The sequence below is a fragment of the Eurosta solidaginis genome, chromosome 3, assembly GCF_040869045.1.
Source record: "Eurosta solidaginis isolate ZX-2024a chromosome 3, ASM4086904v1, whole genome shotgun sequence".
Classification (NCBI taxonomy): domain Eukaryota; kingdom Metazoa; phylum Arthropoda; class Insecta; order Diptera; family Tephritidae; genus Eurosta; species Eurosta solidaginis.
Genome location: NC_090321.1, coordinates 232290285 through 232303064, shown reverse-complemented (window position 1 = coordinate 232303064; position 12780 = coordinate 232290285). Strand labels below are relative to the sequence as shown.

The window sequence follows — 12780 nt, the reverse complement described above, 5'->3', positions numbered from 1 at the left end:
CGCTACAACAACAACAACAACGATGACATAAGCTTTAGCTATTTACAGAACCGTTGCATGGCAACGATATAGTTTCTAATAAAAGCGGTCTCAGTCTTGGATAAGTCCTTGGGAGAACCCAGTGAGCTTTACTTTAGCCTAGTTCTAACAAAATCTGGACAGTCAAGCATGAAGTGTCTCGATGATTCCACCTCATCATACTTTATACAGCTGTAGCAAGAAGTGTTTTCCAGTATGTTGTGACGTACCGCACGGACTCCAATTGAACATAGATCCGCCAAAACCACAATCACCGCGGAAAGATTAGTCTTGGTGAATACAATAATTTAAGCAGACCGCTTGCTAACCTCTTCCGTCCAAAAGGATCCGACTACGCTGCTAGAGACAGTGTCCGTTCAGAGTTTGCTTAGCGGACTCGAGGCCCATCTATAGAACAGCTGTTCACAGATGGTCAGGCATAGTCCGTATAGATAGATAGATAGATAGTTATTTGAGGATCGCACTGCGACCATTGGTCTATTGTGCCCTCATCTGCTTCACAACACCTCATCCAAGCCGACATCTCTGATGAACCCTAGCAGTTCACCTGGCTTGAGGGATTTGATGTGAGTATGCTCTGGCCATGGTGAGCCCATAAACTTAGCTCTACGTCTTGAGATTGCATCGCACTCCAGGAGGACATGGTCCGCCGTCTCCGCTGATCTGTCACAAAATCGGCATGTGTTGTTTGATATTATACCCAGCTTTTGCATGTGGCTGTTCAGTCTGCAGTGTCCTGTAAGAATTGCTGTTAGAGTTCTTAGGTTGTTTTTCGAGAGGCCTATAAATGCCCTGTATCGAGTTGTGCAATAACCCCCTAACAGTAGCTTAGATTGTCTTAGGCCTGGCATATTACGCCAGTGTTCTTCCCTCTTTTCCTTTTCTTCTGCCAATAGATGCCCCCTAATTTCCTGCGGGCCCACTGGCAGGAACGGCTCAGGACCAATAGGTCGTACCGTTGCTGCCTCTCTGGCCAGGCTGTCCGCCTGCTCGTTTCCCTCGACTCCCCTGTGGCCTGGAACCCAGGCCAACAGTAATTCATTGTGTGCTCCTAGTTGGTTCAGCTTTTCCACACACTCAAGGACTAGCGCTGATTTTATTTCAAATGCTGAGATGGCCTTGAGGGCGGCCTGGCTGTCACTGAGTATGGCAATTTTCTCATTGGAGTATTTTCGCTGAAGGTTCAGGTCCGCGCACTGGCTTATGGCAAATACCTCTGCTTGAAAAATGCTCGGGTATGCTCCCAGGGGTATTGATATTTTGGCTCTGGGTCCAAAGACTCCAGATCCAATCCCCTCTGGGGTCTTCGAGCCATCGGTATACCATACTATACTGTTTAGCTGCTGAATGCTCTCAATTCTGCTTTCTTCCCACGTACCCTTGTCTCCCAGTTCTACTTTATATCTTTTCTCATATACTATGTGCCTGAGGATATCATCCCTCGGGAGTTGAGAGATTGGGATCTTCTCTCTCAATTCCTCTATGTTCCGGGACGATATGACTTTACCTTTGCCCGAGCCCTCCTTAACGATATTAAGGAGGGCTCGCTTGGCTGATTGCTCTATCGATATATGCAGCGGGGTCAGATCGAGGATAGCCTCCAGCGCTGTTGTGGGGCATGTGCGCATAGCTCCCGTGATGCACACACATGCCAGTCGCTGAAGTTTTGACAGTGCTTGCCTCGTCGTCGCCCGAGTTGTTCTCGATGCCCAGGCTATTGAGCCATATGTTATCATAGGTTTTACTATCATGGTATACATCCATCTTAGCACGTGTGGGCTACAGCCCCATGATTTGCCTGCTAGACGTTTGCATACCATGATGGACCTCGTGGCCCTAGTCTTCATGGAGTCGAAGTGTTGTCTCCATAAGAGCTTGGTGTCAAAAATGATCCCCAAGTATTTCACTGCGGTTCCATATTCTAGTTCCACGCCATCTATTGTTATTGCTCTCAGGGCTGGTAGGACCCTTCTTCTGGTGAAGGGGATGATGGTAGTCTTAGATGGGTTGATGTTAAGGCCCACATTGGCGCACCACTCCCTTGTAATGTTCAATGCTCTTTGTATTATGTCACAGAGCGTACTCTCGAATTTACCCCTCGCAATTATGACGATGTCGTCAGCATATCCTTGGCATCTTATGCCACTGTCTGATAGCCTTTGCAGGAGTTCATCCACTACTAGGCTCCACAAAAGGGGTGACAGGACACCTCCCTGGGGGCACCCTCTCGTGGTAATAACCTTAACTGCGCTGCTGCCTACTTGAGCTTCAGCGATTCTTGTACGGAGTAGACTGTCAATCCATCTCTGGATAGGCAACTGAACTCCTCTTCTCTGCAGTGCTATGTTTACGCTTTCGTGAGATGTGTTGTCAAAGGCACCCTCAATATCAAGGAAAGCGCAAAGCACTGTTTCCCCTGTTTCGAACGCCCTCTGTATTTCAGACGTTAACTGGTACAGAGCTGTGTCCGTGGACCTACCCGCTCTGTAGGCATGCTGGCTATAATGTAAGGGCCAGCTCTTGAGGGCGTTCGACCTGATTTCTTGGTCTATTATCTTTTCCATTGCCTTCAAGACAAAGGAGGTTAGACTTATTGGTCTGAAGGACTTTGCTTGTGAATAGTCCTTTTTACCTACTTTTGGTATAAATACCACTCTTGCTCTTCTCCACATCATGGGTATATATCCCAGTGCCAGGCTATCTCTCATGATTCTGGCGAGATGTGGGATGATCTGTGTCCCTTGCTGCATTAGCGCCGGGTAGATGCCATCCACCCCCGGAGATTTGTATTTCTCAAAAGATTCCACTGCCCATCTGACTCTGGCCTCACAAAAGAGGGAGTTGGCTAGTTGCCAGTCTGATGGGGTTGGTTTAACTCTGGGGAACACAGGTTCCGGTACTTGCGGGGAGGCCTCAGGAAAATGCGCTTGCAGCAAGGCCTTAGCTCGCTCTTCCACCGTTTCGGTATAGGTACCGTCTGGGAGCCTAATTGCTAGGTCTGTCTGTCTCTGCTCTTTGGCTAGGGCCTTGTGTAGCCTTGCCGCTGCAGGCGTGCTGGAAATTCCCTCACAGAAATTCCTAAAACTTTCCATTTTTGCTTTTCTTATCTCCTTATTGTACTTAGTTAGATTTTGGGTGTATTCCTCCCAGTTGCCGGTTCTCCTTGCCTCGTTAAAGAGTTTCCTGACTTTTCTCCTAAGCAGCGTCAGGTCATAAGACCACCAGGGGGTCGCCTTTTTACCCTTAATCAAGGAGACACGGCAACTGGAGTTATAGGCGTCTATCATTATTTGATTTGCCCTTTCCACCCTACTCTCCAACTGGGTACAATTGGTACTTCTGCCTTTACTCTTAAGGCTATCTATGTTAGCTTCTATAATACTTTTGTAGCTGTCCCAGTCTGTTTTCCTGGGATTTCTTCTGGGGTTGCTTTGCCCCGATACGGCGCCCAGCTCAAACCTTATGATTCTGTGGTCCGAGAGGGAGGGTTCTTCTGAGACCCTCCATCTCGAGATCATATTCTCAGTTAGGTTGTTGCCGAGCGTTATATCAAGGACTTCTGCCCTAGCTCTCGTAACAAACGTCGGTTTACTCCCGACGTTGTATATACTTAAATCATTGCTGGCTATATATTCTAGCAAACACTCACCCCTTTGGTTGGTATCACTGCTGCCCCATTCCGTATTGTGGGAGTTTGCATCGCTTCCTATAATAAGAGGAAGTTTCGCTCTTCTGCAGTGAGCCACCAGCTTCTGTACGTTATCTGGGGGGACCATGTTGTCGTCCCCCGGGAAGTAGGCTGCGGCTAGCACAATGCTGGAGTCCTCCCCGTTGACTTTCGCATTTATTTGTACCGCCACCAGATCTCGACTTAAAAACTCTGTAATGCAAAAATAGTTAATATCTGCTTTAAGCATTACACATGCTCTAGGTCTCTGCTGGGAGAGATCCCAAATTACTCTACTGTTACTTACATTAAGGCCCCTCACCTGTCCCTTGTATGCCCAAGGTTCCTGTATGAGGGCTATGCCCAGATCATCCAAGGCAAACCTCCTCGCCAGTACAGCCGAAGCTGCAATGGCGTGGTGGAGGTTGATCTGGGCTATCTGCATGCTTATGCCGGTCATTTTGGCCCGGCCGGCCTCATCGGGTCGTCGTAATCCGACAGCCCGCTTTCGCTATCATCCCGCTTGTCCAGTGCCAGCTCTTGGAGGTCCAAGCCCTCAATGAGCTCCTGTGTGGTGGGTATTTGTTGGTCCGCTTGTTCCGCGACCTCTTCGATATTACTCGCTGCGGTAGAAGAGTTTGTAGTCTCACGAGCCTTGATGGTGTCGGTGCTCGCGTCCGACATGTCTTCGTCCGACATCTTATCTATGTCGGCGTCCTCTACCGCCTTGTCTTCCTGCCGCTCACTATTCCCTGGTAGCTTCTGCCTCCAGGGTCTTACATGGATCAAGCCGTACCTGTAATGCAGCTTGAATCCATTCCTACGTGTGAGCTGGTAGGATTCTTCATCTATGCCTACGTCTAGACGTAGGCCCGTTTCTTCCGCGCTGCTGTTAATAACGCGCCACCTCTGCGTCTTAAGGCCCTCGTTCTGATTAGCGAGGAGCCGTAACGCAAATTCTCTGGGGCGGTCCGCACTTCTGGGGAGGAACATTGTCACGTTATGCGTGGGCGGTATGTCATCCCCGCGCCTTGTGCATAATTGTGCCCCCGTCCATCCCTCAAGTGTTGGCACTACTTCCTCGAGCCATCTTGCGGTTTTCTCGTCCTCGCAATCAACAAGGAGGAGCCCTGCTCGGAAGTACACCCCGCAAAATACTAGAGCATGCCCACACCCCCTGAACACTCCATCCATAATTAGCTCCTGGAGATTTGTCAGGTCCTCTTGACTTAGGGCATCCGCCGGGTAGTTCCTGGGCAGCACAGCCACTCGGGTACCCCTGAGGGCGTCCGAGTAGCTCTGCTGTCTTGGCGCTGCTTCAGCGGGTCCCCCAGTCGCCCTGGTCAAATCCTCCCGGCGCCTGGCTGTCGTGTTCTGCGGAGCATGGGCCCGTTGCCTCTTTGAACTGGGAGTCTCCTCCGGTGTGATCTGCCCGATCCTACGCTTCCCAGCGGGAGCGGGTGTATGCTGGCCAGCTGCCGCTGGCTGTTCTTTACCTCCGACTTTGTTTCTCCGTTCGGCGGTCGCTGTACTATGCTCGTGGGCTGGTTTATGCCTGTGCTTATCTGCCCTGGCTCTTGCGTCCCTGGGCGACAGGCCCTCCTCAAGGTATCGGAGATACCATTTTGTCCCAGACCCACTTAGTCCCAGGCGCCATTTATCTGTTAGCGATCCTGGTCTGCCCGGTGGTGGTAGTGCAGGTTGCCTGCCCCTGTTATGCCTTCTGTTAGGCCGCTTCCACTCTTCCCGGTTCCGCTCGAGGTCGCTCCTTTTCTGGGACCTATCGCAGCTGCCTTGTGAGCTGCTTCCAGAATCCTGCTTCGACGGTGAGCGCCCATGTTTACTTGGCTCCCTAGAGGGCCTGCCATGGTTATCTTTGCTACTTTCCCTCATTTGTGTGGAAGTACCGTCGGTGCTACACTTAGTTGTGGCATCTCTTTCCTCGGGGGGCCCGCGCTGCTCTATGGTGGTACTGGGCCCTCCATGGTTCGCGGGTTTGTTTTTAGACGCCTGCCCCTCCTGCTCCCCTTTTTTGATATGCCCGCGCTGCTCACCAGTGGCCGAGATGCCTCTGGGGATCGCGGGTTTCGTCGTCTTTTGCTTGCTATGCTCTTGTGGCCCGCTTTGATTACCTTGGGTTTCTGTAGTGCCCTTAGGGTTTACGGGTTTAAGAGCCGGTTCTCTGCGCACTCCAGCGCTGGTGGAGGGAGATTCCTCGTCCCTCATATGCTCTATAAAGAGCATTGCCTCCTCTCTCGAGAGGCTCTCCAGGAATTTCCTGGAGTACCTGCGTGGCCTGCTGCTGCTTTGCCCGCTGCTCTTCTTGGAGCCCGTCTTCTTTGTTGCGTTACTGTTGTTGTTTGTTTTTTTGTTGTTGTTTTTATTTGCTTTGTTTTCCATCTTTGTCGTACGACAACGTGCTTGACGCGGCAAGCGTTGTTGTCAAATTATTTACATGGGGAACTGGGTTGGTCCGCCGCGGCAGAGCCCCTTGACGCGGTAAGGCCATGATTACTCCCCAAGGTGGCCCGGTGTTGGAGAGGCGCCGTTATAATACAGCCGGTGTTGTGAACCTCCTGGCTGCAAACCAGTCCAATGGGCACGGTGACGCATGACACCCTGGATTAGGAGGTGACAGTTCCTGGTTACCGATAGCATTCGACCACATTTGTCAGGTGAGCGCGGTTGCGCCGCTCCCATCTGACCAATTAGTATCAAATGCGATCGGCATAAGCCCCTGCACCGCTACAAGGTGACTGTCTTCGCAGAGGTAACAGTCAAGCATGAAGTGTCTCGATGATTCCACCTCATCATACTTTATACAGCTGTAGCAAGAAGTGTTTTCCAGTATGTTGTGACGTACCGCACGGACTCCAATTGAACATAGATCCGCCAAAACCACAATCACCGCGGAAAGATTAGTCTTGGTGAATACAATAATTTAAGCAGACCGCTTGCTAACCTCTTCCGTCCAAAAGGATCCGACTACGCTGCTAGAGACAGTGTCCGTTCAGAGTTTGCTTAGCGGACTCGAGGCCCATCTATAGAACAGCTGTTCACAGATGGTCAGGCATAGTCCGTATTCCCAAGAGCCATCTACACTCGCTACAGTTATACCCATGCACAGTTGGGGGTCCGCGCGACAATTGTCAGGTATAGTGCTATATCCCAGGACCTATACTGTCCTTGATCCCACAAAGCTACTGGCCAAGGGGAATAATCATCATTAATTTGTGCTTAACTACTTCGGTTATTTCGGCCGTTGTGTAACATGTCACGGCAGTCATCCTTATTTCGAGATAGCTAACACCAATTGAGTGCACCAAAGGAGATCAAGTCTTCCTCCAGCTGTCTCTTCCAACTCGGCGGAGGTTTCCCCTTTCTCTGCTTTCAGATGAAGTTATAATTAGAAATACTTTGCTTTTATTCGTTGAACTTTCTTCATATCTGCGTTAAGCTAATATAGCTTATCTCAACACCTCTTTCGCTTTTTCTCGAACACTCCAAGAGCCCTCACATTGTCTCTCGACATCATTACATACGCAAGTTGAAAGTAGTACATTTTCTTCTCTAGTAGAAAGACTGCTGTAACTCTCTACCAGTCTCTCTACTCGCTCTGTTGGCTCTTCAAATCCAGTGGATCAGCATAACACTCTTTCAGGGAATGTTAAAGCAACGGCAAGATCGCCAAAATATGTTAGCACGGTCACCGGCCCGTTTTTCCGCCTTTTATGTTCGACCATGATTATTTAGCAGAATAAATCCCAATGCAATAAAAAACTTTAGGCAGAAAAAATAATTGCCGAGTCAATGGAGACGCCAAACGGAATTTAACTAAGAATTCAAATAAACAGCAACAGATGGTCCGTCACAAGTCCGAGTTCCGTGCTATGTGGCAACACGTACGCAGGCAACTTGATTTGAACTAAAAGCGTTTTTAACTTACACAAAAACATACTTAAATGTATATAGTACTTATGTATTTACCTTCGCTCACATTTATAAAAATATGTCTCTCTGTATACCAACATACATAACTACATACAACAAGGCAGTCAAATAAAAAACAAATAGTTGGAGATCGAGCGCTCTTATGAAAAAACCGACTTTGATGTAGTAGGACAAACCCACCAAAAAATTTAAAAGTTTGCTCAGTTAGTCATTATCAACTCGTATGTCCTGATAATCATGATACAAAATAGAAGGTAGTTCCACTCAAAATTTTTTGACGTATTTGGGGATTTTTGAAGTTTCATAATGTTTGTTGTTTTGCCAGAAGCGTTGCCATACCGTTACTGTTTAAGGCGAAATTGTGGTTTTCGAGGTAGAAATTTCCTTTAGGATGAAAACGCAATGGTCATCTGAGACAATAATGATATGTTTTAGCACGATTTATGTGCATATATCGATTGAGAATTCAGTAAAACATGTAATTTTATTAAAAAATAGTGGATAATGACTCATACATTGGTTAAAGACTCATATCTTTATGGCAGCTTGATCCCTAGACAAAAAAAAATTCACGAAAAATCCTGTTGTTCTAGCATGACCATATTATCATGCCCCTAAAGTGAATATTTCTCAAGGCATGTTGAGAAAAAGTGTACATCCAAAGTCTCCGCATATATGTCAATGCTAATAGGGCACAGAATATGTATATGCGGGGCTGCCCCAAAGTGACCCCTGGTAGAACGGGCAAAAACACTCTCATAACTAGTGGCTAACCTGCAGAGCTACAGGCATTGTGAATTCATACAAGTGAAAAATCTTTCTATTCCTCCATTGCCATACCTACCTCTGAAATAATCGCAGACAGGGAGAACGGATGTCGCGAATGTCCAGAGAATGGAAGAAAGGTTTGTTTTTTCGCTCGCGTTTAATAAATTAATGTGCCATGAATTGCCCATTCATGTTTCAAACAAAATTTCTTTTACATGAGTCTACAGAAAATGAGACTACAAATTAATATTGATTTTTAAAATCTAGTTAATAGAGAAAATATGAGCATCCAGTTAAGCAAACATTTTAAAATATGTGAGTAGCGCAATGTACCAGTCGTCTACAAAAATGGTTGAAAAACAGTATTGAGCAAATGATTTAAGTAATCGAACAGCGCTTAAACAGGTGATGCAAGCTGTTTACTATTGTGAACGTTTTTTTCAAACATTCGCCACTTGTATAAATTCACAATCGCTACAGGGTAATGTTCTCCCTAAAAAATGGTTTAACAAATCCCTCCTAATACTATGTTCAAACAGAAAAATAAATTGAGGAAATTTCGATTTGAATTGAGTGCTGTTCATACAACTCGATTTAGCTTACACAATCGTAATTTGATGGCGGCCACCGTGGTGTGATGGTAGCGTGCTCCGCCTATCACACCGTATGCCCTGGGTTCAACTCCCGGGCAAAGCAACATCAAAATTTTAGAAATAAGATTTTTCAATTAGAAGAAATTTTTTCTAAGCGGGGTCGCCCCTCGGCAGTGTCTGGCAAGCGCTCCGATTGTATTTCTGCCATGAAAAGCTCTCAGTGAAAACTTATCTGCCTTGCAGATGCCGTTCGGAGTCGGCATAAAACATGTAGGTCCCGTCCGGCCAATTTGTAGGGAAAAATCAAGAGGAGCACGACGCAAATTGGAAGAGAAGCTCGGCCTTAGATCTCTTCGGAGGTTATCGTGCCTTACATTTATTTTATTTAATCGTAATTTGATAGCTGGTTGGCTCATCTCTACAGCAAGAACATACCTTTGTTCAGACTGTCAAAATGAACACGCACATTATTAGGCGAATGAAATGGAATGAAAAATAAAACTTTGAAATTTTTGTGTGTTGTAAGAAAATGTGTTCAATGTTTTGGTTTCATTTTGAGTTTGCCATCTTCTTTTGACAATCCCTACTCCAGTGAAAAGAAAGACATAAAATCAGCTGATGAGATGAGCCAACCACATAGTTCAGCCATGCGTAACTGACGTTAAAATATACTCAATAAATACACTTTACAATGTTGCATTTGCAGTTTGAAACAATTTATTACGAAATTTTTTTTAAATTGGCAATTTATTATTACAATTTATTATATGACAAATTGCGTAATAAATTGCCCAAATAGTATAAATTGCCAATTTTGTGTGTGTTTGAACATAGTATAAAGCGTAACGCTTGAATTATATAATAAATAAAAAAAAATGAAAAATGTAGACTTGTAGCCAATTTATCAAGAAATTGCGGTGTCCGTTAAATAACGACCTCCTTTGAGCAATTGACAAACGTGTATGTTTTGTCAAAATGTCCTGAGCAAACATACGGCCACTTAAGAAGGCTATATTGACTTGCTTTGCATACTCCGATCCATGTTTCTTCCACCAAAACAATTTTCGGGAGTTCGAAAAACTTATTAAGAACTTCCTTTTCTAAGCAGATATTTCGTATTAAAATATTTCCAGGACTAATTTTTTTCTCTTTTATTTAAAATAACTTTGAAAGTAATTTAGTCGTATTCGGAAATATGAAATACATCAAAATTAGAAAAATTCGTTACATTTTTCAATCTGGCAGCTTGTTTTTGGTGAAATTGTCATTGTCCCCGCAAAAGTCAAATGGCTAACGTCACACTAAATGGAACTACCTACATTTTTTGTATCATGCTGATAATGAATAAAGCTACTCCGTCATATAAGGTTTCAATGCTCACTGAGATATACAGCGTCGATATATAACTGTATAAGATTATCTTCCGATCACCAGCTACGTAAGGATTGGGAAGGATTAGGCCGAGTCCTTCGAAAACAAACGCGGCTGCAGACAATGATATGATCTGATATAATAGAAGGTAATTCTACCAGCAGAACTAAACCGTCATGGTACAATTTATTATAAGAGCGTACAATTTCTGCTTATGCTGATGATATTGATCATATTGGCCTTAACAAACACGCCGAGTTCTGCCTTCTCGGGATTAGATTAAGAATCAAACAAAGTTGGTCTTGCGGTGAATGTGGACAGTACGAAGTATTCGCTGTCATCCTTGGAAGCCACGTCACTGTTGATAGATTTGAATTCGAACCAGCATTAACAGCGAAAACAATGCCAGCATAGAAATCAGACAAGTGTTGTCAACAAGTGCTACTTTCGTCAGAGTAGGCAATTGAAAAGTAAGTAAACTCCTCTCTCGGCAAACAAAAATCATCTATAAATTGAGAATCATGGACTGTGTCGAGGGAAGATGAGATGGCTCATGGAGAATTCAAGAGTAAAGTTCTCCGGAAGATTTATGCTCCTTTCAGTGATGCCGACGGCAACTATCGAAGAAGATTATACCTCCTGATTATGATCTGTATGAGCTTTGCGCACATATGAAGATAGTGCAGCCAATAAAATCCCAAAGACTTCGGTAGCTACGTTATGTTGAATGGATGAAGACGCTCAGTCCAAGAAAGTATTTCAGTCGATACCGCAGGAAAGGGCTGGGAGAAGCAGGTGGAATAAGACTTTGCCTCCCTTTGTTCTCATAATTGCCGTCAGCTATGGCGAAACAGAATACCTGGCGTGATTTGTTACGTAACAGGCAAAATCGCTTGTGCGGTTAAGCGTCCAATGATGATGATGTACCGTAAACCTCACGTGGCCCTCGAAATGTTAAAGATATGCTAGGAAAAAGAAGCAGAGTGGTATTGATTTTATAGAGGTAAAGAAACTTCACCGCTTAGTACTGTCCTATCCCAAATATCGGAATGGTCAGTCCCGACGACCGGCTGACCGCCTAAAAAATTAATGTATCTATGCACTGTAGTAGTCGTTTCGGTTCCAGCGGTGTTCCTGCTTATTGGGGGCTAGAAAATACCTGCATAACACATACCTTTGGTTAAAGGCGTCTAAAACGCTGATTAACTAGTCCGCATTGGTGTCGAATCTTCAACTGACAATAAGTTGTGTCTGTTTACTTACCTAACAGTTTTGAGGATTTGAATCAGAAGTACAAGTGTTGGCTTTACTGTCCTTCCTGCCTTTAGAAAGATGAGATAGCGAAGCATTTTCATGAGACGGCGGACGCCTTTCTCTGAACCGTGGGTAGAGGCCTTGAATCAACGGTGTAATTTCTGACTTTTCCGTTCTTCCCGTAATGAGGATGATGAATGGTATATGCTTTTAGATTATAGTATAGGTGTTGACTTCATCGCATTTCCCTTGAGTATTATTTCCAGTGCATCTTCTAAGGCGTGAGATGGATCGGCTACGTGCTTAATTGCAGGAAGATTACTTCGCAGTGGGGGTATATGAGTCCACAAAATTGTAGGACAGGGGTACGCCGCAGGGCGGGGTATTATTTTTTCTGCTGTTAACGCTCTGCTGTCAACAACCAACTGCCCAGGCCAATTCGTATGGCGTTCACAGATGAGGTTCAATTATCTGTTTGATTAGTCGGGTTCCTGTGCACCATATGTTGGGTTCAGCGCAAACGTGGAGAAGACGGGTATGGTCTTGTTTACTGGGAGATATAAGGTCCCGAATTGAACTAGGCCTAAGCTCGGAGGGGTGACCCTACAGGAGAAGCCTTGTCTTTTGAAATCATTTTAGACAGCAAGTGGTCGTGGAAGCACAACATCGAGTAGGGAATGAAGAAGGCCACGATGCCGTTCATTATGTAAAAGAATGCAGGGATGTACTTCGGGTCTATCGCCCTCTCACTTTGTGGATACTTATAGCGATTGTAAAGCCTGTCCTAAACTTTGAAGTCCGATTTTGGTAAGCAGGCTATCAATGCTTAGAAGAAGCCTTGAAAACAAAGCCGACGGCTGCAGCATATGCTTTTCTGTAAATTTCACCTCTAGATCTGGTGGCGAAGAACATAGCGGTAACAACTGCAATGAGACTCAAAACCTCCGGGAAGCTTGAGCGCTGACTATACGGCCATGGTAGTATAGCGTCATCAAATATCGAACTACCTCACTCCGCACCTGCGATCCGATGGGCCTCTTAGAGCCACAATCGACGTTGAAGTTTGGCACTCAAATTGCAGACGGGACTATACAAGCGTACACCGATGGTTCCAATTTAATGGAAGTTAGGGTCTAC

The 12780-nt window shown here is 45.5% G+C and overlaps 1 long non-coding RNA gene across 1 annotated transcript; it reads right to left on the bottom strand.

The window, feature by feature from the left end:
- Positions 1-477: 477 nt before the first annotated feature.
- On the bottom strand, positions 478-6465 carry LOC137245226 (uncharacterized). Its single transcript, XR_010951270.1, has 3 exons — positions 4014-6465; positions 3689-3919; positions 478-775 (listed from the first exon to the last, which is right to left on the bottom strand). It is a non-coding gene; the product is annotated as an uncharacterized lncRNA (long non-coding RNA).
- Positions 6466-12780: the final 6315 nt, after the last annotated feature.